General features: G+C 37.2%; 1 protein-coding gene across 1 annotated transcript in view; it reads left to right on the top strand.

Moving 5' to 3' along the window:
- The first annotated feature begins 7,745 nt into the window (after nucleotides 1-7,745).
- LRRC4C (leucine rich repeat containing 4C) overlaps nucleotides 7,746-26,398 on the top strand; it is a 784,071-nt gene continuing 765,418 nt past the window's right edge. The window contains exon 1 of the mRNA XM_087921389.1: nucleotides 7,746-8,139. The gene's annotated coding sequence lies outside the window, so the exon portion shown is untranslated. The remainder of the gene's footprint in view (nucleotides 8,140-26,398) is intronic.

Genomic DNA, 26,398 nt, shown 5'->3' with positions numbered 1-26,398 from the left:
ACTGGAGATAGATGATGTCATATCCAACCCCTCTGTTGAGAGTGGGCTGTTCAATTTTTACATAGATGGACTGTTTGACCCCTCTTTCAAACCAATGGTCTTCTCTGTTCAAAATGTGGACTTTGCTGTCTTCAAAAGAGTGGTGTCATCTCCCCATCGGGGTCTGAATCTGTGGAGGAAGATGAGCCAGAACTGGAACCGAGGGAGACTGAGGAGAGCAGAGGTAGTTTCATTGGCTTCAGAGGAATGTGAGAAAGAGTCCTTCAGGAGTAGGATGGCTTGCTGGCAGGGAGGAATGGGGCCCCAATGAACAAGAGAGGGCAGGCAGTAGAAATGAGGAGCGATGGAGCTCAGGCAATGAGCAAGAATCACCCCCTCCTGATCTCTGAGCATGGAGAGTGGAGAGGAGGCAGGAACAGTACAGGCTGACCCAATGACTCAGGGAGGAGAGTGCCCCTCTTCACAAGGCACACCTGGGGATTGAGACTTAAGGAGATACTTTGGGAGGGGCGTTTGTTGGGAACCAGTGCTTAATTCATTGAGTTTTGTGTGCCATTGCTGACATTTGGAGTTTCCTGGACTTCTTGCTTTATTTCTTACTTCCTGGATTAATTGCCTTGTTTCTTTGCTTCCTGAAACCATTGCCATGCACCTTTGCTTTCTGGACTCATTGACCTATTCCATTGCCCTGCTGGATGTGTGTGTGTGTGTGTGTGTGTGTGTGTGTGTGTGAGAGAGAGAGAGAGAGAGAGAGAGAGATCACTTTGCTCTGGGACTTGCCATAACGTGGGAGTGTTTGGGGGTTGGAGCAATAAAGCAGTGATTTGAACTATCAGCTGACTATGTTGTGTCTGTGCTTTGCCCCAGGTCCTCACATGTGGACTTTGTCTTTTAGACTCCTGAATCTAGTCCTGTTGGCTTTTTATTTACATTTTGAAGATTGGGAGTTTCAGGGACATATTTCACCCCTTAAAACCTGGATCATCTTTTCCATATTAGAACCTGGCTCCAACTATCTTGGAATGAAATCCTCAATATGATCTACTGAACTTGCTGTCGCCCCAGGCTGATGCACACTCAATGGTAGATCAAATCACTCTTGACATTACCGCCTCCCCCCCCACAAACAATAGAAATAAGTTAACTAGAATGAATGAATCAGCCTGAGTTAGATTCATCTGCATGAGTTCAGTGTAGCTCCATTCCAGTTTCTACATTAATCTGTGATTTTAAAAAATGTGGACAAGTTATGTACTGTAGGTCAATATATTTTTCCTGAAGTAGACTTTGTATGAAAAGAATACAATTTGAAAAATATGTTTATATTCCACCCATTTGACAAACATCGAAATGTTCAGAATAGCCAAATGCTAATGCACGAATTAAGTTTCATTTCCATTATCTAAATATACCTTAAAACATAATCTTCAATTCATATAAAAATAATGGTTAAAAAGGAATAGCCTAAGCATCTCAAGATCAGCTTGATCTGGATTTCACCCGCTTCCCGAGACAGCATCCAGAGTCTGCTTTTTGTTAATTACAGTTTTTCATGTCACACAGATATTAACCTTTTTACTTATGGTAATCTATTATATTGAAGTAAGGTCTGATTCATTCATGCATGAATCTATGCAAATAGATTCCTATATTTGAAATAAGGTCCATAAATGAATCTTGTGTTGTTTCAGAGCTTATCTTAAAGCCAATTTTCAAATTTCTCTTTTCAAATTTCTCTGTTCATTCACTAATGAATCTAGCAAAATCCTCACACATAAAAGTCTATGAACAAGTAGTGTCAGCCAGTAAGGGAAAACCAGTATGTTGTGTTGGAGTTCAATGTAATTAGGGGAGGAAAAGCTATACAAACCAGATCTACTTTGGACTTCCAGGAAGGCACATTTCAATGAACTCAGATTTCAGAAGATAGGCAGCATTTGTGATCTGAAATTCTAATGCAACCAAATTCAAGAGGAATCGGAGATCCTAAAAAAAAGAAGAAGAAGAAGGAAGCAAGCAAGCACAGGCACAAATGATGATGACAATTACACTTGGCCAATAAATTATTCTATTCTATTCTATTCTATTCTATTCTATTCTATTCTATTCTATTCTATTCTATTCTATTCTATTCTATTCTATGAAAAGGGAGAATGGGAAAAGGAGTGAGAACTTGATGAACACTGAGAGGCTAAGAATGGATGCGTAGGCAATGAAAGCAGGGGCCAATAACAAAGGAGGAATACAAGCCTATAATTCAAGTCTGTCATGATGGGATCATAAAGGATAAAACTGAGAGATGAGGTTACTGAGGAATGCAAAGTATAATAAAAAGGATTTGAGTATATGTTCAAAATAATATTTAAGGAGGCTATAGGTCAGACAACATGGGAAAATAATAATATGGAAAAGATTGTCTCTCAGAAGAGGTAAGGAGCCCTTTCTAACATGACTGAAAAAAATCAGCTCAGAATAAATAAAACCCACTGCATCACCTTAAATGAGTTCAACTCTCTAGAAGCGGATTAATTAAATCCCAGGGGGTTGAAGGAGTTGGCTGAAATGATCTCAGAATTGCTGAATATAATCTTTGAAAACTCCAGGAAAACTGGTGAAATGCCAGAAGTCTGAAGAACAAAGATAGTCCAATATACAAAAAGGGGAGGAAAGTGTACCCCTACAAACCAGATAAACCATACTAGGCAATCCATTAGAAGGAATGTTCAAGTAGCATGTCTGCAAGCACTTTGCCAAGAACAAGTTGTGCTTAATTTTACTTCTTTTAAATGTTAAGTGACTAGTATTGAAGTTTAAAGAAATTATGTTGAAATAGTTTGATCAAAATAACACATGTAATAAGGTCTCTTATTTTTCTCTTTATAGAGACAGTTAGACAGTTAGAGACAGTTAGATGGTATTGAGGTCTGGTGGATTTCCACCTGATTGAATAACCACCCTAAAGGGATGATGTAGAATTATGAAGTAGAATTATATTGAAGTAGCATATTGAAGTAGCATATTGAAGTAGCATGATGAAGTACCATGTGTCTATATAGACAAGTTATGGACCAAATGCAGTTAGATGGAACTGTCTGGTGGATTTCCATCTGATTCAATAACCACACTAAAACAATGTTTGCAATTTATTCTGCATTATCTTGGAAAGGAGTGATGAGTAAGTCCTCTAGAGCTCCATCCGTGTACTTATTTTTCAATATCTTTATATATGATTTAGAAGAAATGTGCAGATGATATCAAGCTAAGGAGATTAGCTAGTACCTTACAAATAAACAACTGATGTCTTGATAGGCTAGAACATCAGGCCAAATCCAACAGACTGAAAATTAACCATAGCAAGCAGATTCCAAGAATAGAACAGAGGAAAGAATATTATGTGCTCTCAGTTCTACCAATGGAAAGACAGGAGGCTACTGTTTTTTATTCGTAATTGTAATTAGGGTTCAATATACACAAGAGTAAAGAATATTCAAGGCATGGGCAAAACAATTAGAAGGAAACAAATACCCTGTTGATTTGTAATCATGTTCTATTGAATTAATAGGGAATGAATTATGATAAACAGGAATGAGAAAGAATACATAACTGTATGTAAATCTATAATAATGTTCTACTTCTTTCACATGTTTACGCTATCAGTTTATCTTTTTATTAAACTGAAAACTGAATTTTTAGATACTATCACAATCAAAAGGTGAAAAAGTGAAAATATTGTTCCCACATATTACCCTAATGGAGAACTTGGATAGAGATGAAAATAGTCAACTTGGTGTACTGTTTAAGGTGCTATCCTAGAAACCAGGACACTGTGAGTTCTAGGCTTGCCACCCAGCTGGGTGATTGGGTCAATCACACTCTCAGTCCAACCTACCTTACATGACCCCCATCAAGGCATGCTGTCAATCCATATCATTGATTGCTAAGGTTGACCAAAACAGTTTCTTTCCAAGACTGAACAAGATAATTAGTACATTTTTTTAAAAAAAACTGTTTATAAATCAGAATATGTATAATTCAGGGTTGAAATGAGAGGTCCTTGGTGGTCTGAGCTTGATTGTTTTCATGCAGATGTTTCATTCCCCAAACTAAGTAACATCATTACTGCTAGTCTAGACATCTGCAAAAAAAAAAAAACATTTTGCATTCAAAATAGGAAGAACATTTTTTTTTATTTCCTTGGATGCTAATAATTTTTCAGGTAAAACTCTAATTCATTCTATTCATGTTTGTGAGACTTTTCATTGTGTCTTCTGAATCTAGTTGTTGTTCATGGATGTACTCTGCTTGTCTTCTGCCTATCCGTCCTACGTAGTGGCTATCACAGACCTTACACTGTGTATTTCAAATGACTCCTGTTTTTCTTCTTGGGCTACTGGGTCTTTTGGTTTGCTTAAAATGTTTTATATAGCTTTAGTTGGTTTGTCTGCTGCAGCAATGCTTTGTAGATGTAGTAATCTATTGATTGTTTCTGAAAAGGGATGCTATTTCTTAATTGCATCTATGGACTGTGAGGGAAGGAAACGCTAGCCAGAGGAACAGAGTAAAACTGAGTTTATATGCTAGGTTTTATATGCTAGGTTTTAAATTATCTGGGTCTCAGGTTATAAAATTTGATAGTCATAAATGAAAGGCTTATTAACATTTACATGGTCTAAAACCATGTGAATGTGGATGAATTGACTGATATCTAAATTTAATGCCTAGGAAGAAAACACAAAGAAGGTACTGAATCCCGCAATATTATTTTCAAACATCTATTTTATCCTGTCAATATCCAGAATATCAAACACTAATTTCCTAAAATGTGACATACGTAAAAAGCAGGGATCGTTAAAAATTAGAATAATTCTTACCTTCACTCAGCCTGATGCACATTAGGTGATTGGTTGATATTAACTGGAAAGTAGGAAGGGACATGCAACATCTTTAGCTCCTTCAACACCCGAGATGGATCTTGACAGGCTTGAACACTGGGCCCTAACTAACAAAATGAAATTCAATGTAATCTTACACTTAGGCAAGTAAAACCAAAAGGACACATATAGATTAGGCGAAACCAGGCTTAATAGCAGTACTTGTGAGAGAGATCTTGGAGTCTTAGTGGACAGCCAATTAAATATGATTCCACAGTGTGCAGCAACAGCCAAAAAAGCCAATGCAATCCTAACCTGCATTAACAGAAGGATTCAATCAAGATCATGTGAGGTACTAATACCAGACTATAAAGCCTTAATAAGACCATACCTAAAATAGTGCATCCAGTTTTGGTCACCAGACTATAAAAAGATGTTGAGACTTTAGAAGAGAAGAGAAACAAAGATGATTGTTCATCTTTGAACCTCCAGTCCATCAAAGGGTAAAACATGAAGAACAACTACAGGCTAAAACATATGAAGAACGATTACAGGAACTAGGCATGGCTCGTCTAGTAAAGAGAAGGGAGACATGATAGTAGTATTCCAATATTTGAGGGGCTGTCAAGAAAGGAGTCAACATATTTTCCAAAGCACCTGAAGTCCAGACAAGGAATATTGAATGGAAACTGATCGAGGAGAGATTCAACCTAGAAAGAGAAATTTTCTGATAGTGAGAACAATCAACCAATAAATCAACAATAAATCAACCAACTTGTCTCCAAAAGTTGTAGGAGCTTCATCACTGGAAGGTTTCAAGAAGAGACTGGACTGCCATCTGTCAGAAATGATGTAGGGTCTCCTGCTTGGGCAGGGGGTTGGACTAGATGACCTACAAGGTCCCTTCCAACTCTGTTCTGTTAAGCCCCTTATAGAAGAAGAAAATTGTTGACATATAAAATTAAATAACACACAAATATCTTCCAATCAATGTATTGCATAATCCAGCTTTACTCAGCTGCTATCTCAGTTCTATTTATGATAATATGTTTTATTAGAAAAAAATTAGATTCATGATCCAGACATTGGTTTACAGGATAAAATAATACGGGGATATGCATTGCTTTTCAGCCATTAAAATTGGGTAAGAGAGTCACTTATCTGAAATGGTATAGATACTCCTGCTTGAGCAGGGGGCTGAACTAGAAGACCTCCAAGGTTCTGTTCTATTCTATTCTATTCTATTCTATTCTATTCTATTCTATTCTATTCTATTCTATTCTATTCTATTCTATTCCATTCTGACTTTGCCACTTGCCAAATTTACTGAAGTTGATAAGACCTGAAGTCCAGAATATTTGGAGGTCACTAGTTTTCCTAATCTGCAATAATATATATATATATGTTTTAAAGCAATCTCTCCCACCACAGAAATTAATGTAAATCAGTGTATATCTGGTAAATTTGATTGATTCTTGCTTGTAGCACAAGTTATTCTTCCTTTGCTTTCTGACTGAGCTATAACTAGCAGCATCTGCTGGATGTATCTGGGACTACAGCCAAAAGGAATTTACCTGCTTGAATATTGGCACAAATATCAGCTGTTTTTGTAGTCCAAGAGAGCAAATTCTATTGAGTGCAGCTCTATAGATGAATTTGTACACGGATGATCACAGATGAATAGAGTCTCGAGGAGAGCCATTGCTTGGCCAACCTTTTAGACTCCTCTTTTCTTTGCTGCAAGGCCTGTCATTAAAAGCAATGCATTACACTTAGAATGCCAAGCTAAATGCACATCCCTGGTTTTATTTTCTTTTGTGGTGCTGGGACAAGAAAGAGAAGAAGAGAATGCCTTACTGACACCCAAGAGAACCAGTCAATAATGAAAGAGAAGGGGGCTGACCACTCCTAAAATCCCTTCCTTCACCCAGGTGATTTCCAATGTTATTTCCATAACAAAGGAGTCTGTTACCTTTATATGTTCTTGCTGGTTTCAGGAACTGCCCTTAACTCTAATTTCTAGGACTGTGAGAAGACATTTTAGAGCATACACTGACTGATGTGCACTTTTCAAAGCCATATTTATTAACTTCGTCTCATTTTCTTCTGTAAGATGTCTTTTGCTTTCAACTGCCAGTCCAGGGCCTTGGGCTTTTGTGTGTGTGTGTGTGTGTGTGTGTGTGTGTGTGTGTGTGTGTGTGTGTGTGTGTGAGAGAGAGAGAGAGAGAGAGAGAGAGAGAGAGAACTGAATGCTCCATCTCCTGTACATCTTCAGTAAACTAAGATCCTCTTGAAGAGAACTAATCCCAAATAAATTCTGCATCTGGCAAATGGGGAAACTGCTTTGCTGAAGCTAGTGCAAATGAAGCTACTGCATGCACTTTCCATCTATGCACAAGGCAACCCACAGACATCAGACCTGCTCTTGATCTCATGCCCAGTTGGACACACAACTAACACACACACACACACACACACACACACACACACACACACACACACAGCGTATGTAGAATGCCTCAGAGAAAACTGTAGCTAACCAACTTATTAGTATGCCTCCCTTCTCTGTGTTTTACTTGCAGCAAAGGAAGGGCTGAGCAAAATGCAGTGAAAGAGGGACAGAGACAGAGCTGGCAATCATTTCAATGCAGGCGGCTGAATGCAAGGGGTGGGAGGGAGATGCAGCAAAGCAAGATTAATAACCTTGCCATAATCCCGGGCACCCAGCATAGAGCTGTCTCTGGTGACCACCCCGGCCCTCTCTTGATTGATCAGGTTCTGTGAGCGAGTGGCTGACAGTCCACCTGGTTTTTTTTCCCCGGGGCGGGAGGGGGGCGGGGGAGAGACGGCTGTCTTTCCTGTTCTTTGAATCGCTTGCCCAATTGGGAAGGTAGGAGCGAGATGTACCATCTGCAGCAAAGATTGGAAGCTACCACTGACGGCTTTGCTCTCCCGCTCTGGAGAGCGAGCAGCTAGGTATACCGCGCAGACGGAGAGAATTTCTGTTCTCGGGCCACTGCTTTCTGTGCCTCTTTCACCTTCCTCCTTTTCCCGATTGCTTTGGAAACCTGGACATACTTTTTGCAAAGTCTCTTGGACACCTTTCCGGTTTTTTTCTCTCCCCCTCCCTTGAGCTGGATGATTAGTAAATGGACCATCTGAAAAACTCACTGATTATTGTGCTCCGAATCAACTTAAAAGATCCCCGGGGGAACTAGAGGGATTTTCATTTTCATTGGAGAAGTTTTCAGGAGCGACTATTGGACAGGTAAGTCCAAAATCTTCATTACCGTATTTTTTTTTAATAATGTTCTTTATTTTTTTCTACTTCCCCCCATGTTGAATGGATAGCACTTGATCGTTCACTAAAGTTACCAGTCGGGTTAAGCGTTTGTATTGTAAAGTATCTGGGAAATCTATCTATCTATCTATCTATCTATCTATCTATCTATCTATCTATCTATCTATCTATCTATCTATCTATCTATCTATCTTTGTGATAGCTGATGATATATGGTGGATTAAAGCAGTATCTTGGAGGTTTGATGTGAAGGAATTCTGTGGCCTCTCTTTCTAGGCAAATAGAATATAATCTGTATCGCTCCCCATCACCCCCTCTTACCTATCAATAACTTTGATTGGAGTCCTTGTATTCACTCTCATCCCTCCCCCTTGTGCATTTCAGCAGGCTCAGCTAAAATGAATATGTGGGTTCAGAAAGCAGCTCTCCACTAATGCAGATTGATAACAAAATTGAAATTAGTCAGGGTTTCTCAACTGCTGCTTATCAGACAAATTTTCTCAAAGATGCATATGTTCTTGTACCGTTTTAGATTTATTTTTGATTCCATTTTTTTTCTGTAGTGTCATTTGCAGAGAAAGGGATTAATCTTACTCAAATTTCATAGCATTCGCTTTCTCCATCTTTCTTTGTGGTTGAAAAGTGAGATGTTTTGGTATGTGCGCCTGATACAACCTGCCAAATTTCCTGTGATAGATCTGATGATTTAAGTTAATTTTTCAACAAGTTCTGGTGCTTGCTCCGCTTACAGGTGTTGTCTTTGAGGAATCTGTAACTTAGTCTCCCTAACTTGCAATTATTCTTTTTGAGGTTAATGTGGATTGTAAGTGAGGTGCCATAAAAGGTTACTTCATTTGAGCATTTTGTTTAGCACAAAATATGACATTAGTTTTCCAAAGAAGTGAGAAGCATTCTATTAATTCTGAAACATGCTTTTTTTAATTGTGGGAATGTCTTGTTTTTTTCCTTATGCATAGATTTGGTTGTACGTCATGTGAGACAACTGACTACTGGATGTGGTATGATATATATGAACATGCAGAATGTCCACACATGTGTCCACACATACAAGTATATTGCCTGGAATGATTATTACAGGCAACAAACAAAAGCACATCTATCCATACAATAATGAAGTTGGATATCAATCTGTCAATCAAGGGAAAACTACTTGATAGCCAATTTAGTAAATCTGATCTATTCAGTGGCAAGGTTTATTTAAAGACTCTTGCACAGTAAAAAGTTAATAAAAAGACTCTGTTTGAAGGCAAATAAAATTTTATGATGCTTTGATTGGCCTGGCTATCATTTCTATCGTGAAGGTTGACACAGTTTTTGCAGAATAGGATCAAAAGGGGAAGGAAAAGAAAGAAAGAGACCCTGTAAACAGAAATGCCTTTTCTTCTCATCCTCACAGTGCAACTTGCCAGCCTGCAGTTCCCATTGCTGCATTGCAATACGATAGTTTGGGGTTTAGATTTATTTTCTGACCATCTTTTTTTTCCCTTGTATATTGTACATTTTAGGCAGGTTGAAGAAAAGATTTAAAACATTTTATCATGAATATTTAAATCCTTTCGTAGGTCTGTAGTAAATTAAAGATTGGTTGATACCAGACATCTCATTTAGAATATTAATGGTCAGAAAGTAACCCATCAAATTTAGTTTATTTTTGCTTCCATCTATTAAGGCTGAGTTGTCTTGTATGAATTTGGGAAGAGCTTTATGTTGTATGAAAAGAAAATAATGATTGTCCTGTCATAAATAGTTATCTGTACTTCTTATGTAATTCCCAGCAAGTTCTCTTAAACTTATTCCAAAGTCATAAGCATAAAATCTTTGAAAAACCAACCCAACTTGGAATATTGTTGACATTTATTCAACCAATTTACTATCCACCAAACCAAGCTTGATAGTATTAACAATCATGCAGCTTTATCTCAAGTTTTAGAGTACACTAGCTAAACTGTGAACATTTGCTGTAGCATTATTGCAATAAATAACTGAAAACCAACTATAACTCATTGTTATCCATGAACACACACACACACACACACACACACACACACACACACACATATTGCCAAGTGTATTTTTCCTATTATAGCAACACCAAAGCTGCTATAATTCATTCTGTGGTAAATGTATTGCTTGAAGAATTATATAAAAGTTCACCTTTTCGATAATCTTGCATTTGTAAATATGTTGCTATGGAAAGTCTATTCAATGATATAACCCAAAGTAATATGATGCTGCAGTGAACATTTCTCAGCAACAATGCAAGCAAAATGAAGATCCCCAAATAAATAATCCAAATCTAATTTAATGAACAGCAGTTAAAGTACATTCAGAGTTGATCAGTCAGTCGGGTTTTTTTGCCCATGACCCAATTACTTTTGCTTCAAAGAGGGCCTTATGTACTTTATACATGAAATCTGCCATTTCTCTTGAACTCATTGGGATGACAACTAACAAGGCTGTATTGGAAAGCTAAACAACAAAAAATAAAATAAAAGATTGTTTATAAAAATGCAAATACTGTGGGCTGATGCGATGCATACCTTCAGCTTGCTGAGTCATCTTCTTAACATGGAATATTATCATTCTTTCAAGAGCTGGCATTGGAATAAATCATGAATTCAATAGTTGTGATGAGCCAAAACAATTGTTTGGGGTTTTAAAAATGACTAAATTGTAAGCAGTTGTCAGGCAAAATAATTTCACTCATACATTTTAGACAATTCAACTCTTTGGTGCTAAAACAAATTGTAAATTTATGATTGCCCAATCAAATCATCAAAGGAAAGGGTTAGCTTTGGGATCTTTAAATGATAATCTTATACCTGTTGCTTGCTTATATTTAACATAGAATAATTTCTAATAGACATGGACATTCTTCCTGTATTCTGCTGCCAGACAGATGCTAATTTATCCATATTTCTGTTCTACAGCAGAATGAAGTTTAGCAGTGGGAATCCTTATGTAACTTTCTAGTTCCAGAAAATGTCAGTTTTCTAAACTCACCAGGAAAATATACTTGGGTTAGTAAAATTAATTTTGACCTCCCTGAATTTTGTCCTTCATAGAAGAGGAAAATAACTTGCTAATGTTATCCAGCTAGAATAAACAAGAAACAGATTATGTATAGGCTTTTCTTATCCTGAAATTAACATTTATATGCAATTCCCACCACTTTGTTCCCTTGCACCTTGCTTTATCATGAAAAAATTGTTTCAGACATTAGACTGTTATGAAGGCACTATTTTCCTGCTATCAGGAAATGTCTTAAGAATGTGGATGTGTAACCTGAACCTTTTTATGTCAGTGGCAGAAAACCTATGCTCTAGTGTGCCTCAGATTGTAATCTAAATCACCATGCAAAATACAATACTAATGAGTTGTACAGTAGTTAACATGTGACTCTACTATGTTAGGAGGACCAAAGATAGACCTCTGATGAACTATAACTTCATCTCTACTCAATGGTATCAAAATTCTTAGTTACTGGAATTCCAGCAAAGAATACTGCACCCAGAAGATATTTGCTTAATCTGATATTTGACATAATATACTAATCAACTAAACATAAATATTTTTGTATGGCTTCAATATTAAAAGATTCCAGAGATATAGATGAAATCATAGGTCATGAAGACTTGAATTAAATTAAGTCATCATCATTTAAACAAAAGCTCCTTCATTTTTGTATTTATTCACATTTTATGTCTTCATTCTTTGAAACTGTGTGACTGCAAAATGAATAGAGTACTAAGCTTTTCATAATGACTATTTCACAAAATTAATGAATGAGGGCAAGGAAGCTAGATATGACAAGCCCTGTGCTTGAATAATGTGCATTCTAATAGTGGATATGCTGAGAAAATAAATCATTATTTTCCTTGCAAAATTTCATGTTAAGAAATGTGCTAATCTACATAGTATCATTTTGTCCATTTCTTGAAAAATATGCCATTAATTTGGTACAAGCTGTGTATTAAAAGAGCATTTTACCTGTGGTTAGAATTAGATATATATGTATACATATGTACGTACTGTACCTTTTATTTATGCAGGAATGCATCTAGTGATTAAAAGAGAAGTAGAATAAAAGAAGTAGCATTTTAAAATCTTAAAAGTTGATCCAATGGCAATATTGTATAATGATCTAAATGCTGGAGGTTTCCCATGTCAGTAGAAGCCTGCAGTATTATGTTAGACCTCGAAACTGCTCTACAAAAGTTTTCAGTATTATCACAGTATGCTAGAAGAAGCTCAATATCAAGTATTAAATACAGGCTTTGTTAGCCAGATGGTGAATACTGTGTGTTCCTTGCCTCATGTGCTTGTTTTAGAATAAGCCAATTTTTGTGCTGCTTAAATTCCAAGGGTACTTGGAAGAAAAAAAGCACACATATACACACACACACACAATTTAAAAATCATGTCTAGCTTTTAACCATTGCTGTTTAGATTTGACTGTTTCTTCTGAGTTTGCTCCTACTGTAATAGTGAATAAGTAGCTGATGGTTTGGAATGGGAAAAGTGACACCAAGGTTTTATTATTTTTTAATATTTTATTTTTTAAAAACAAAAATACAAATCTCTATTTACATTAATAGTGTTCATGTCGTTATTAATACATACCTCTCCTTTTTTTACATAAACACCAGCTCTTATTTCTATCCTCCACCCATTTGTACCACCTATCCCAAACCCCATAATAGTCCTACTCATCTTTGCCCCTTAATTCTATTGTGAATTTATCCAAGTCCGCGCAATCCATTATTTTTTTGTGTCAAGTCTTCTTCAGATGGTATGTTTTCCTTCTTCCATCCCTGTGCGAAGGCTATTCTTACCGCAGTTATGATATGTATAATGAGGTATCGGAAGATTTTATTCAGTTCATCCCTTCTTTCCATAAATCCCTAGCATAAATTCCAAGTCAGGTTATCCACATAGATTCCACAAATGGAAGGACTTCTGCTTATTGAATGAAAACGGGGATCAACTCAAACCAATTGTACAGATTCAGGTGGGATCTATGTATCAAGTATTTCAGAAAGATTGGGTCCCCAGGCTACATACAGAAAATCTACCACCATAATTGGGTTATTATTACAAATTTTGCAAAGACTTGTCACCTGCTGGATAGGAATAGAAGAGACAACAAGGGCATAATCACACTAGAATATTCATAAATATCAAACATTTAGAAAGAATGATTAAATGTCTCTGGATGAGTCAGGGACAATAGAACTTTAAAAACTGGCACTGATCATTTATTTTGCTTTTCTGCTAAGTCTATACAAGAGATAACTGAATTTTTGGTTTGGTAATAAGAAATATAAAAACAAATGCACAGCCTATGTACAACAGGAAATCCAAACCTTAACAATAGAGACCAACCTGCTATGCCACCTTCAGAGTTTCTCCTTATCTTATACCATTCTCACTAGACACATTGTTTTATGGAAGAATCAAACTTTTTGAAATTCTTGAGTTGGCTATTATGTAGGATTGCAGCTGAAAATTTCTCAATCAATCCAATGCAGTTGTGAGTGTTTCCCAATCTCTTTAAATATTCCTCCTGATTTTCCAATCCTTCATTGAGAGCTAGTGGGAAGACATTTGGGGGGGAAATTATTGAGGGAATGGGAGAATATGCTGTTCTGCGAACAGTTTGATAGTTTCTGGAAGTAAATCCATGGAGCTGAAAGGAGTTCAGGGTGTCATGAGTCATGATGTTCCAACCAAACTAGGTATGTGCTTGGGTTGGGCCACACTGAGGGCATCTTGAATTACTTCTGGTTTGATTTTCATTTGGGAAATTGTCAATGTGATACCTGAATAGTGTAATTTATAATTTGCCCTGGTCTAGGGATTGGTGGAGAAGGAGGGTCAGTATATTTTCTTCTATCAAGAGAACTCTTGATTTCCCAAATGGTTCAAGTTTGCATAGTCCTGATTTTAAGTTTCAGGAAAGCAAATTTCCAGTGAAACATTAGGGAAGAAATCCCAAAGGTAAGAACAGTTCAACAAAGGAACTAAATTACTGAAGGTAAAGTCAGAGTTCCGCTTTTCTGGATGTGCTGTAGTACAGACTAGCCTAGTATTTTTCCACCTCAGTAACTTTAAGTTGAAGTCTACACATCTTAAAGTTATTGAGTTTGAGAAACACTGATTTAAAGTAAATGGCATTATGTCACAGTCAAGGGAGGGAGAATTTCTAATTTTCTCCCTGGGATATTTTTTGGGGGGGGGCGGGGGGGGGCAGAGGGAGAAGTGGGATAAATATGCTAAGATATATGGGGTAAATATGTGTTGTGGTTCTCTGGCAGCAGGTGCGGATGGCTGAGGTCTTGGAGAGCGAGGACTCAGATAAGGGGCCTGCGTGTGATGCAGGGATGGGGCCAGGACCATCAGGGAGTGGAATGTCTGCCTTCGGAGATTGTGGAGGCTGGCAGCAGTGATGAAGAGGTCCCTGAGAAGCCTGTGCCCAGTGCGCATGCACGCAGGGCTGCTTGAACGAAAGAGCAGCTGCACCAGCATGGGTGACTCGGGAGTAAGGCTGCAAGATAATGGCCCCTCCCTTAAGAGATAAAAGCCAGCTGAGAACCCCGAGTTCTTTTCAGGGAGCAAAGAAGTTTTTGCATTCAAGCCTTGTGGACGTTCAGAATATCTTGGTTGGTGTTTGGAAACTCTTTGTGTTTGAAATATTTTTTAGTAACTTTATCTAGTGTTCTTGGCAGCCTTGCACAACTTTGGCAAGGCTTGTTCTTATCAGAGACAATTAATTTGAAACAGCCTTTTAACCATGAAAGTATGGAATTAGTAAAGAATCATTAAAAGGTTTTGCTGTTACTTTTGTTTCGTGTTTGTTTCCTTGAAACAAGGTTTGGGTCAGAACAATATATTAAGATATATGGGGTAAATATGCTAAGGTGTATACATTTATCTTTGTATATTTTGTGCCTCAAAATGGCAGAAAAAATTATACAGATTTCTGTGCATCACAAAAACTGAAAACAATTTGGCAAATTTCAGCAACCTATTAATATTCAGCTCATGTAAATTTGAGTTGGACATTGTGCTATGGAGGGCATTTTTCTTCCATATAAGCAGTGGAAGTCCTGGATTAGCTAATCTCATTCTTAGGGGCAAATCCCTTTATTTTTTGGAGTGACTGTAGTGGAACAAAGTTTTATATTCGTTGACTGATGTTGCATATTGCAGTGATTCTCTGGTTGGTAGTGAACCAACATCTCTTACACAGCAGACTTGGGTTATATTAAATAGTTTACCTATACTGAAATGTGTCTTTAGTGGATTTAATTAAAATGCAGAAGACCTATGCTTTCTACTGCACAGTATTTATTGTAAACTAAATGCAATCGTCTTTTTGATCAATACAGTCTCTCACTACTGCTTTCCTTTGGTTCAAGGTTTATTTCCTTTCAGCACATTTACTGGCTGTAATAGGAGATTTCAAGTCTTTTCTGTTTAACTAGAATTACATTGAACAAATAAAATTCTTTTTTGTTTTAATTAATTACAGATAATGGTGCAGAGAGTACTTGGATTTACATGGACCTCCGAATCTGTTGTAGGCTGGATTTTATATCCTATTAATGGATAGTATTCATTGTAGAACATATTTAAGAGAAAGTAACAAACCTTTAACTGGACAGTCATTTTTCACAAAAAAAGAAAGTCTTCACCTCATATAACACTGCAGAGAACAAGGAGAAACATTGCTATCCTCAAGAATGCCTGAGATATTTATTGACGAACTAAGTAATAACATTAAAAGGTTGAAAATAAATATATGAGCACAAGTACTCAGGAGAAAGAAAAAAAAAAAACCAGAATGTGAAGTTCTAGATTGGCTGGATGCAGGCCAAGTTTTAGCTTATTCTTTTTTGATTCTATGACAATTCTATTTGGACTGCAAAGTGGGTCAGTGGGGAAATTTAAGAAAAAAAGTGAGACTATCATAGAGATTGAAGAGTTCTATGAGTGATTTAATAAGTGCAAATAAAATAATAATGATAGCAAAATATAAAGACCTGCAAAGAGAACTAGAATGACTATGGCAAAAGAAAGCAAAAGTAGTACTAATAGTAATAAATGCCTTGGGTGCAATTTCAGAACAATTAGAGCACCACTTGAACATGATTGGCATTGACAAAATCACCATCAGTTAATTGCAAAAGCTTACATCCTATACCAATATCTTTAATACCATCAAACAACTGCTCATTCCAGGTCCTTGGGAAAGACTCGATTGGGCAGATCAAGTCTGGAACATCTGCCTGACTATGCAACAAACCATAATATATTAAAGATGTATATAATATCATCCTACTCTCAATTATTCTGCATGGCTCACAACAACACAACACAGACTAAAAAATTACAGTGAAATCAATAAGACACACAGGACAAAGATAAAAATTGGCAAAAATAATGAAGCAAGATGTCTTACTGTCCCTTGCCAAAGGTCTGAATAAGGTTTTCAATATTTTTTTTTGAACAACAGCACAGTGGGGTTCATATGGATCTTGTGGGAACCTCATTCTAGAGGGCAGGCATTGCTACAGAGAGAACACACACTTCTAGAATGCTGATGGATGGTACTGTTTAATCAATTGGTACTTGGAGTGTACCAAATTGGCCAGGCAGATGCTTGAGGAGATACTTGAGGAGCTTCCCTCAAGTAACCAGGCCCTATACCATTGGTGCCAATTTTGTTTCATTGTCCCTATGGTTATAGTTGAACACAGAGAAGGGGGGCTGTTTGAGTCTGTGCCAATGCATTTTTGGCAAACTGAATCCAGTTGTTGTTGCATAAAGCTACCTAAAAAAACCAAGATGCAATTACTTCTTAACTTTCTTTTCTGAAAACAATGTTCAAACTGAGAAAATAATGAATAAAATATCTCATTCCCATATTGCTATTTTTTTTATAAAAAAACAACAACAATATTTAAAATGTCAGGATGTAAGAAGATGCTAGGGCAATTTCAACTAATGATCTGTTAGCTTTCCCTCCCATTTTTCATTCAGGTTATCAAGATGATCTACATAATGCTCCCCCCCCACCATATCTCACTTTTCCTAAAAGAGCAACTGTGTCAATAAGGGCTGAGAAAATTACTAGCCCAAAGTCATTCTGTAAGTTTCTGTAGATGAGGGTGGATATGAACCTGGATTTCCCTGGTCTTGATCCAATAGTTTAACCTCTACATTATACTACTATTTTGCCATTTGCAAGAAATCTGGTTCCATGTCGATAACTCTGGTTTCATCTGTGTGATTTATAGCTGAGGTCTTGTGTTTGTTTGCTTTCAATATCACTGTCCAAAATATACCTCTCAATCAGTCAGTCTTTTGTGGAGTGATGTTTAGCTGGATATAGCTGCAGGCACGGATAAATAGCAGTAAACAATTATGGCTGCAGATGCTTAATTTCTAAGAAGCCCTGTATAAGCAAGTATGTGCCAATATATATTTTACACACACACAAATACACACAAAGAGAGAGAGAGAGAGAGAGAGAGAGAGAGATATGACATTAGAACATTGGAAGAAATTAAGAAGTGATAATATTTACGGTAATAAGGGGTGGGCAAATGCCTGCACTGGTTAACCATGAGACTGAAGTGTTTTGGTAATATTCTATCTTACAGCAATCAGTACATTACCAGTAAAATGCACAGCTACAATCAGCATTTCACAGAAGGAAAAATTAATGCATAGAATTATAAAGTAAGAGACTACTTTAGCAGTTTATTAGTCCAACCCTTTGTTCAATGCAGAAGCCATTAACCAACCAGCATCTGAAGACTTCCAAGGAAGGAGAAGTAGCCCCTTCATTCCATGGGTGACATCTTATACAATTATGAGTTATTTCCTGAGATCTAGTCTGAATCTATATCGTTGTAATTTTAATACTGGTTTGATTTTTCCCTTTGGGGCATGGAGAAAACACCTACACGTCTTTCTATATGTGACAACTTTAGTTATGAAGAATGCTATCATATTTCTCCCCACCTCTTTTCTTTAGACTAAACATACCTTGACTCTTGTACATGTTGATTCATTACAGGGTTTGGTTTCTTATATATACCATTTCTCAAAAAAATTAATTTCAAGACTCTCATTCTTTTTATACCTCTTATCTGATCCTGCCCCAATTTGTTACTGTTCTTTTTAAATTGTGGTGCACATGAATGGACATAGTATTAAAAGCAGTGTCTTGCAGAGTAATGCAGAATAATTATTTCTTATGATCTGGACTATGTACTCTTGATATACCTTGCAGGTCTCTAATTCGAGTGGCATTGCTAGCCTAAACAAAATAAAATTATTGAGAAATACTATACTTATATCTATCTGGGTGAAGAAGTAACCAAGATGGCAAACTGCTAGAAGCTTTCTAAAAACTGGAAAACTGTCAAGGTTACTGCATGTACGTCTGAATTCATTCAGGAATTAATGGTCCATTGAAGTTGAATGATTTGCAAAAAGAATTCATTGAAACTGGACAGATCAATCTGACTCAAAAAAGCCTGATTGCTGTCCAGCATTATGGTGACCAGGAGAAAGAAAAGATGCTATTTGCCATAATGTGAGTAGTAAAAATGAAACAGAAAAGAACAGGCTCAAAAAAAGGAGGCAATTGGTAAATGCCATTTACATGAAAACTGCTGCAAGTAGCTCTGGATGAAATCACTGAATTAATTAACACACTGTGGATAGCATGGATTTCTTCATGCCAGTGGGAGGATTGACAGTTGATTGTGTGATGAATCAACAGCAGTGGTGGGAGAGATTATATTTGTTTAGGTAGCGGAAGATATGAGGACACAATGCTCTGAGCCTATGGACTGGGAAAATTGGCTAGTGGGTTCCCTGAGTCAGATGCCAAGCAGTTTAAAGATGGCAAGCTGATCCATTTGATGAGGGGCTTCCCTTGTAGACTTACAATAAATGTTTCTTGCATAGTTGGGGAGCTTCTTGAGTAGATCTAGTGAAGGAAGATGGCACACAGTATATACATTTTCATTCATAATTAACCCAAATCACATTGGTAAAATATTTCAAATCTAATGAGAGCTCATCCCATTCATAGCATCACAGTGCCTGATTTTTTGCCACATTTTTTTCAGCATTTTTTTCAGATCGAGAATGGTATTTTACATTGGAAAGGAGCAGAATTATATAAAATTCATTTGATTTGCCCAAGTAATCCTGCAATATGGGGCTAATGTACTGTTCTTTAAAAGCAAGTCCTTATAGAGAAGGGCAGTATAATAAACTATGATTTATTGTTTCAATTTCCCTGGATTAATACAGGTGTGTTTCTCTTTTCCCTTCTCATCTCCCATCTCTCCCCAAAGTTAGCAAAATGACACTGCAGGGAAGCAAAAAAAAATGATAGGAAAAATGTATTCATGGGCTTACTACAGACTAAAAAAGAGAAAGGTATTTTTTTATGGAGATAAATGTCTATAGGCAAAGATATGAGTGGGGGAAAGCATCTGAAAGTCCATGTACTTCACCTCCTCTCACCTGCCAGAAGAGCCAGATGCAACATCAAAGAGAAAGGAAGAAAGAGAAGACCCTTCCTTTGTATGCTTAGTGAAGAGTAATGCTTTATTAGATTTTGGGGCTTGAGAGACAATTTTGTGAGACACAGAAGTCACATAATGATACACAGTTGATTTTGTAGAGTATAGAAGCATGAAGAAATCCTTTATTTGTGTAAATGTATGCTGGCTGAGGGAGAGTTCTTGATTGGTCACTCTAGGTCACTTGAGTTCATGTGGAGTAGATGGATGAAAGGTAAAAAATGCAGAAAGAATTTGATGTGTTGACAATGCAATAGGAGAAAAAGGAGAGGTCAAAAAGGATTCTGTGCCTTTATTTATCTGAAGAATGAAGTACAGCATTGGGAGCATGTTTAATTTATTATTACATTTATTCCCATGTCACCAAACATATTTCACATTTGTCTCAATCTAGCAAACAATTAATACAAGCTCTTCAGTGACTGCAAAATATCTTAAAGAGCCCTGCTTTGCCCTAGCCTGATTTAACTTAAAAAAATTATATCAGAAGTGATTATGGTATAGTGATTTGCAAATGAGTTGCTACTTGAGGAAGAGGCACCAAAAATATCTGACACTTATGTTGGAGCCCACAGGATTATATTTTAAGTCAATCATTTTCCTTTTAGGTATAACTTGTCTGGAATAAAAATGCCACATGTAGATAATGTGAAGGTTGCTCAGCAGGTATAGATTTTCAGGAGCATAATGGAAACATTGAGAAGCCAGGATCTGTTGAGTGTAGGTGTTCATGGAACAGATCCTATTGGTAATTATGAACAGAGACAATATAGGGAAGGATGACAACAACAAGTTTAGGAGATAAATAATATAACATAAGAGAAGAAGGTTATTTTACTGTTGGGAAAACTGCTATAAGAAAAGGAAGAGAAAATCCTAATGGGCTCAGGAATTTCTCTGATCCATGACCTTGTTGTCAATGCGACAACAGACCTGGATTATATTATTATTAAATGAGAAGACTGTTTCTCTCTTGAAGGTGTGTCTATCCAGGTTTCAGGTGTTACATGTTAAATATGCATGACACTGTGTTGTGGCTTGGAGGTTTGAGCCTGCTTTGTCGGAGGTCGAGGACTTGGACAATGAGGAAGAGGAGGATTTGGCTCTGACGATTGAGCCTGCTTTGCTAGAGGACGAAGACTTGGACAATGAGGAAGAGGAGGATTTGGCTCTGAGGTTTGAGCCTGCTTTGTTAGAGGATTTGGAGTTGCCTTCCTCCCCAGGACTTTCCTCATCAGCAAGACCTTCCTCTCTGATTGTGCCTCAGGTGTTGGCAGATAACCAGGAGAACGTATCAGAGTCTCTGACTGAAGATCAAGCTGAGGAATGCTGGCTTGATGTGAGGCAACGGCGCAGGAAAAAGTGCGAGTTGCAATGCAGAAAGAAAGGACGAATCAGAGACTGAGATGAGGGACTGACAGGCCCCACAGGGAATAAAAGTGGGTGTGTTCACTCTGAGAACTTGTTCGGGACAACGTGTTAATTTAGTGAGAGAAGCTTCAAGTATCCTGTGTGTGCTGACGGCTTGTGATTTATGTTCCTGCTTTATTGTCAGACTTGACAGACAGCTTATGTGAGACTGCCAAGAACCTTATCTTAAGGAACCTTATCTTAAGGAATTTAACCCTGAAATTACTGGACTTGCTTGCTTGTTTGTTTTCAGTTGGGAATTTGGACTTCTCACCTCGTTGGTACAGGTTTGTGATTTATGTTCCTGCTTTATTGTCAGACTTGACAGACAGCTTATGTGAGACTGCCAAGAACCTTATCTTAAGGAACCTTATCTTAAGGAATTTAACCCTGAAATTACTGGACTTGCTTGCTTGTTTGTTTTCAGTTGGGAATTTGGACTTCTCACCTCGTTGGTACAGGTGAGACATAACAACACTGTATTTACATGTGTTATGTGATATGCAAAGTGGAGTCTGATGTCAGACTCCACTCATTGTTTCAGCCACTGGTGGGAAGATTTGAATCCCATCAGTGGCTGAAGTGTTGGACAGCACCAGCTATAAAATCCGGCGCCTGCCACGTTCATTTGCTTTTTGATTCCGGCTTTAAAATAAAGAGTTTCTTCACATCTGGAGTCCTGCTCCTTCCTCATCCACACCCATTTAACACTGGCGATGAAGGTGGGATTCTAAGGAAGGAACAGGACTCAGGAGTGTGAAGAAACTCTTTATTTTAAAGCTGGAATCAAAAAGCAAATGAATGTGGTAGGCACCGGCTTTTATAGCTGGTGCTGTCCAACACTTCAGCCACTGATGGGATTCAAATCTTCCCACCAGCGGGTGTGCCAATGAGTGGAGTCTGACATCAGACTCCACTTTGCATATCATGTAACACATGTAAATACAGTGTCGTGCATATTTAACAAAGGAGAGATTATTGAGTTTGGACCATTTCTTAGCATGGAAATAGACAATTTTTCAGTGACTAGATGACATGCTTAATAGTTTTTAAAAGTGTAACGTTAGCCTTTCAAGATAGGGCAGAACAAGAAACAGACTCTAGAAATCTGACATCAACTGTTCTAAAATAGTCTATAGCAACACAATCTCAAAAGCCAGAGTGGGTTTTCCTCTTCCTCTCTTATACCAAAATTAATTAGAGAGGATGTAGGTTGAACTTCTTTTTCATGTTTTTGCTGTTTCCTGGACTCTTTGTAATCTTGTTATTTCTGCCTGGTTTCCCCATGGTCATCTCCTTGGCTCTTTACCTTATGCCACAATGGCTGGGATGGTAATACAAAGTAGATGCAGTAATATCACACATATAGGCATGGCCTGGATTTTACTTAGTTCAAAAGAGTTGAGGGAATGCATTATTCATCTTTTTCTAAAACAATCTTATTGTATGGCTTGGAATAATAGAATCATAGGAGGCTTGGATGAAGTATTCTAGCCCAACCTTTGCCCAATATGAGATGGTCCTCATACCATCTCAATAAATTATTTTCCAATCTTTTCTTGGAAAATCTCCAGTGATAGAGAACTTGGGAGGCAAGCCATTCTACTGATTAATAGTTCCCACTGTCAGGAAAATTCTTCTTCTTTCCAGGTTGGATCCTCTCTGACAATCTTCCACCTATTGCTTCTTGTCCTATCCCAAATGCTATGGAGAATAAATCAATGTCTTCTTATCTATGGAGCTCTTCAAGGATGATAGCATTACTATCATGTCTCCCTTCAATCTTCTCTTCATCAACCTAAACATACCTAGTTCCTTTAGCCATTCTTTATAGGATTTAGCCTCCAAACCCCTTATCAGCTCTCTTCTGCACTCTTGCTAGGGCCTTTTTATTGCAGTTACCAAAACTGGATGCAGTGTTCCAAATATAGTCTCAACAGGACAGTATAGAATAGAATAGTACTTTCACTTCCCATGATCTTGATACCTCCCAGGACTGTGTTGGATTTCTTTGACATCTACAGTATACTTCTGACTCATACTTAAGTGGTAATCCATCAAGATACTTAGATCTGTCTTATAGGTACTACTCTGGTTTTTCTTGCTAGCTGCAGGACTTCACTTTTCTCAGAGGTGGTATTCAGCAGGTTCTGACCAGTTCTGGAGAACCGGCAGCAGAAATTTTGAGTAGTTCAGAGAACTGGCAAATACCACCTCTGACTGGAGATTTTATGGTATCCTTCTCCTGCCATACCCACCAAGCCATGCCCACAGAACCATTAGTAAAATAATTGAGTCCCACCACTGTTTCTCATCACTGAACTACATTTTGTTGGATACTGCCCAATGGTCAAGTCTGTTAATTCTCTTGATTTTGAGTCTATTTTCTGAAATGTTAGCATTTCCTCCCAGCTTTGTGTTATCTGCAATTTTAATGAATCCTTCAATACCCAAATCTAGGTCATTTATGAAGATGTTGAAGATTTGGGCCCAAGGCAGAACCTTGAGGAACTGCACTGCATATTTCCCTTCATGTACTACTACTATATTCGTGTCAGAAGCATCTACCATGGCACTTTTGCATTGAAAGGATTAACGAGTAACATCACCATTGTCCAGGAGACACTCAAGGGGGCTCCTTCTTTGTCCTTGTTATTTTCCCACTGAAGTGTCCTATTAGTATATTCACCACAATGCAGGCACCATAAGGCATTGTCTATTTATCTACTTGCATTTGCATGCTTTTGAACTGCTAGGTTGACAATAGCTGAGACAAATTGATGGGAACTCATTCTGCCATGTGTCTTGCTCACAAGTTCTTGAACTGCCGAGTTGTCAACCTCTCAGCCCCTTCCCTTCATGTGGATGAAGTTCCATTGCTGACTGACTGTGATTGTTAAGCAAACTGAAGAGCCATCTGGTAATGATACTGTCTATCACACATTATTTTCTCTTACCAAGAAGTAGGCTGTAGTCTACTTTATGAAATGCCTTTCTGAAATCTAAATGTACGATATTTACAGCATTTCAAGTTTTTCAAGTTTTAGCTCACTCTGAGCCTTAGCCTTCCTAATTGTGTCCTTGCAGATTTGGACTATTTGCTGGTATTCTGCTTTAGTTACAAGCAACTGTTTCCATTTTTTTATACTTGTCCCTTTTGTCCCTCAGCTTGTCAAAGAGCTCTCTATGAAACCAAAATGTGTAACAAAAATATATAACAAAAGAGAGAGAGAGAGAGAGAAAGAGAGATGTCAGGCATATCTTATTTTCTTTATCTGTATTGTTTTTGTTTGGGCCTTTATTACATTGCAAGGATAGTCTCCTAATTATTATTATTTTTTGCTCGTCCAAGTTACATGCTACTATCGTTCCTCCTTTAGTGCTCCATTTTTTCTGTCACTGTTCCTTCCTTTCTCTTTAGTTCAACGTTAGAGTAACTTCTACCTTTTTCAGGAATTCTTCATTTTAATGGGTGATTCTCAGAGTGGCTAGATGTGCCTATAGATCCTCCACTTTCTCGTTCTACAATCTAACCAGTTGCAGGTGTAATAGGAATCCTCTATGGGCAGGAATACAATCATAATATACACCTTGAAGATCTTTCTCCATGACTTTATTACTCTTAAGAGTTGTTTGGACCCAAATAGATATTCCCTCACAGACATTCTGATTTAGATTCTTAGTTGTAAGATTCACTTGCTTTTAGCAGTGAGACAGTTCCCAGACTAATAGCTTGATCCAATGAGACAAACATTTCTCTATTGCTCTTAGTGATCTCCTTTTCACTCTCCCAGAATTCTCCAGTGGTATACAAATACTTGCAGTGAGGGCTGCAAACCCTCCCAGTGAGACAAATAACTTTGTTAAGCCTATTTTATGATTTGAAAAGATATCACCAAAAAGATATCCATTTGTTGTTTCAATCTTTCGTGTTTGGAGAATCTGTAGAGTTATTCACTATGCACAGAATCTTTTTAGAGTTCCTGGATATATTTGTATTTATCTCTCCATTCTTATTCCTGTCTGAAAGAATGAGCATATCCATAGATATACAATATATATATTGTATAAATATATATTTGTATATCTATGGAAGAAAGTTTGATTTTTTTATGTTTTGTTTGTTTATGTTTGTTTTTAAAACCAATAAAATTTACAAAAAAAAAAAGAATGAGAATATCAGTCTTGGAGCATGTCAGTATTTCATTCAGCACTCCCCATGCAGCACTCAGAAACATAGTTTTACCCATAAGCTAGTGTTGGTCAGTATAGTTCCTCAGCTGTTTTGAATTTTTCCATTCAAAGGGAGCATATTTTATTCCTGTATCTTTCTTTTCTTTTTGCTCTTTTAAGAAGATTCTTTCTTGCTAAAGTTTTTTCTTCTTTATGGTATTCAGATTTTTAGTATATTTAATATTGTGGAAACTGCCGTCCACATTTATAAGACCAATCCTTGAAGTTCCATGAAGTATCAAAAATATTGCCTTATGTTTAAAGACAGGTTTGGTAAGTCACATCATCAGGTGAGCTTTTGTACACATGCTTTCACAATAATTATTTAATTATGCCAGACTTCATAATAATCTAGTCTGTTGATGCTTGTGCTTATGCATGTAGTTTGTAGTGTTTGTAGTTTTCCCATTAGTGTTACATTCAATCAAACTCCATGTTATTAAGCAGGACAAGCTTTAAATGATTTATTGGCTTTATTAATCAACTAAAGCTTGACTCATAAATCAGGACACTTTCCAGGTAGGGTTTCCAATGTTCAAGAAGTGAGCCTTTTCTTAGTTTTTGATCTAGTCTAGTATGAAAAGGACCCACATTTTAGGACAGATTATATGTGAAACGAACAGCTCATTTCTCATACTAGATACACAATTAGTGGTCAGCTAGGTTTTGAGTTGGAGAGGAGATAACTCCGAAGAAAAATATCCCAAGTCTTCTAAGGGAAGAATTATACAGTATATTAGCAGAGAAGTGAAAGGTGATTCAAGAGATTCATCAACAAGTGAATACATATTCCGATTCATGCAGATTGGGATGCAATAGCCATCCGTTAAAAAAAAAAAGGTTATCCATCTTATTTTAGGGTACCAATAGTCACAAAGAAAATAGAATGAAAGATTGATGTCTTCTCATAAATGGTCTAAATAGAATTTTTAATAGTAGCTTTTATTCAT

The sequence above is a fragment of the Pseudonaja textilis genome, chromosome 1, assembly GCF_049901715.1.
Source record: "Pseudonaja textilis isolate UNSWEBS1 chromosome 1, rPseTex1.2, whole genome shotgun sequence".
NCBI classification, from domain to species: domain Eukaryota; kingdom Metazoa; phylum Chordata; class Lepidosauria; order Squamata; family Elapidae; genus Pseudonaja; species Pseudonaja textilis.
This window is presented reverse-complemented; position numbering and strand designations above follow the sequence as displayed.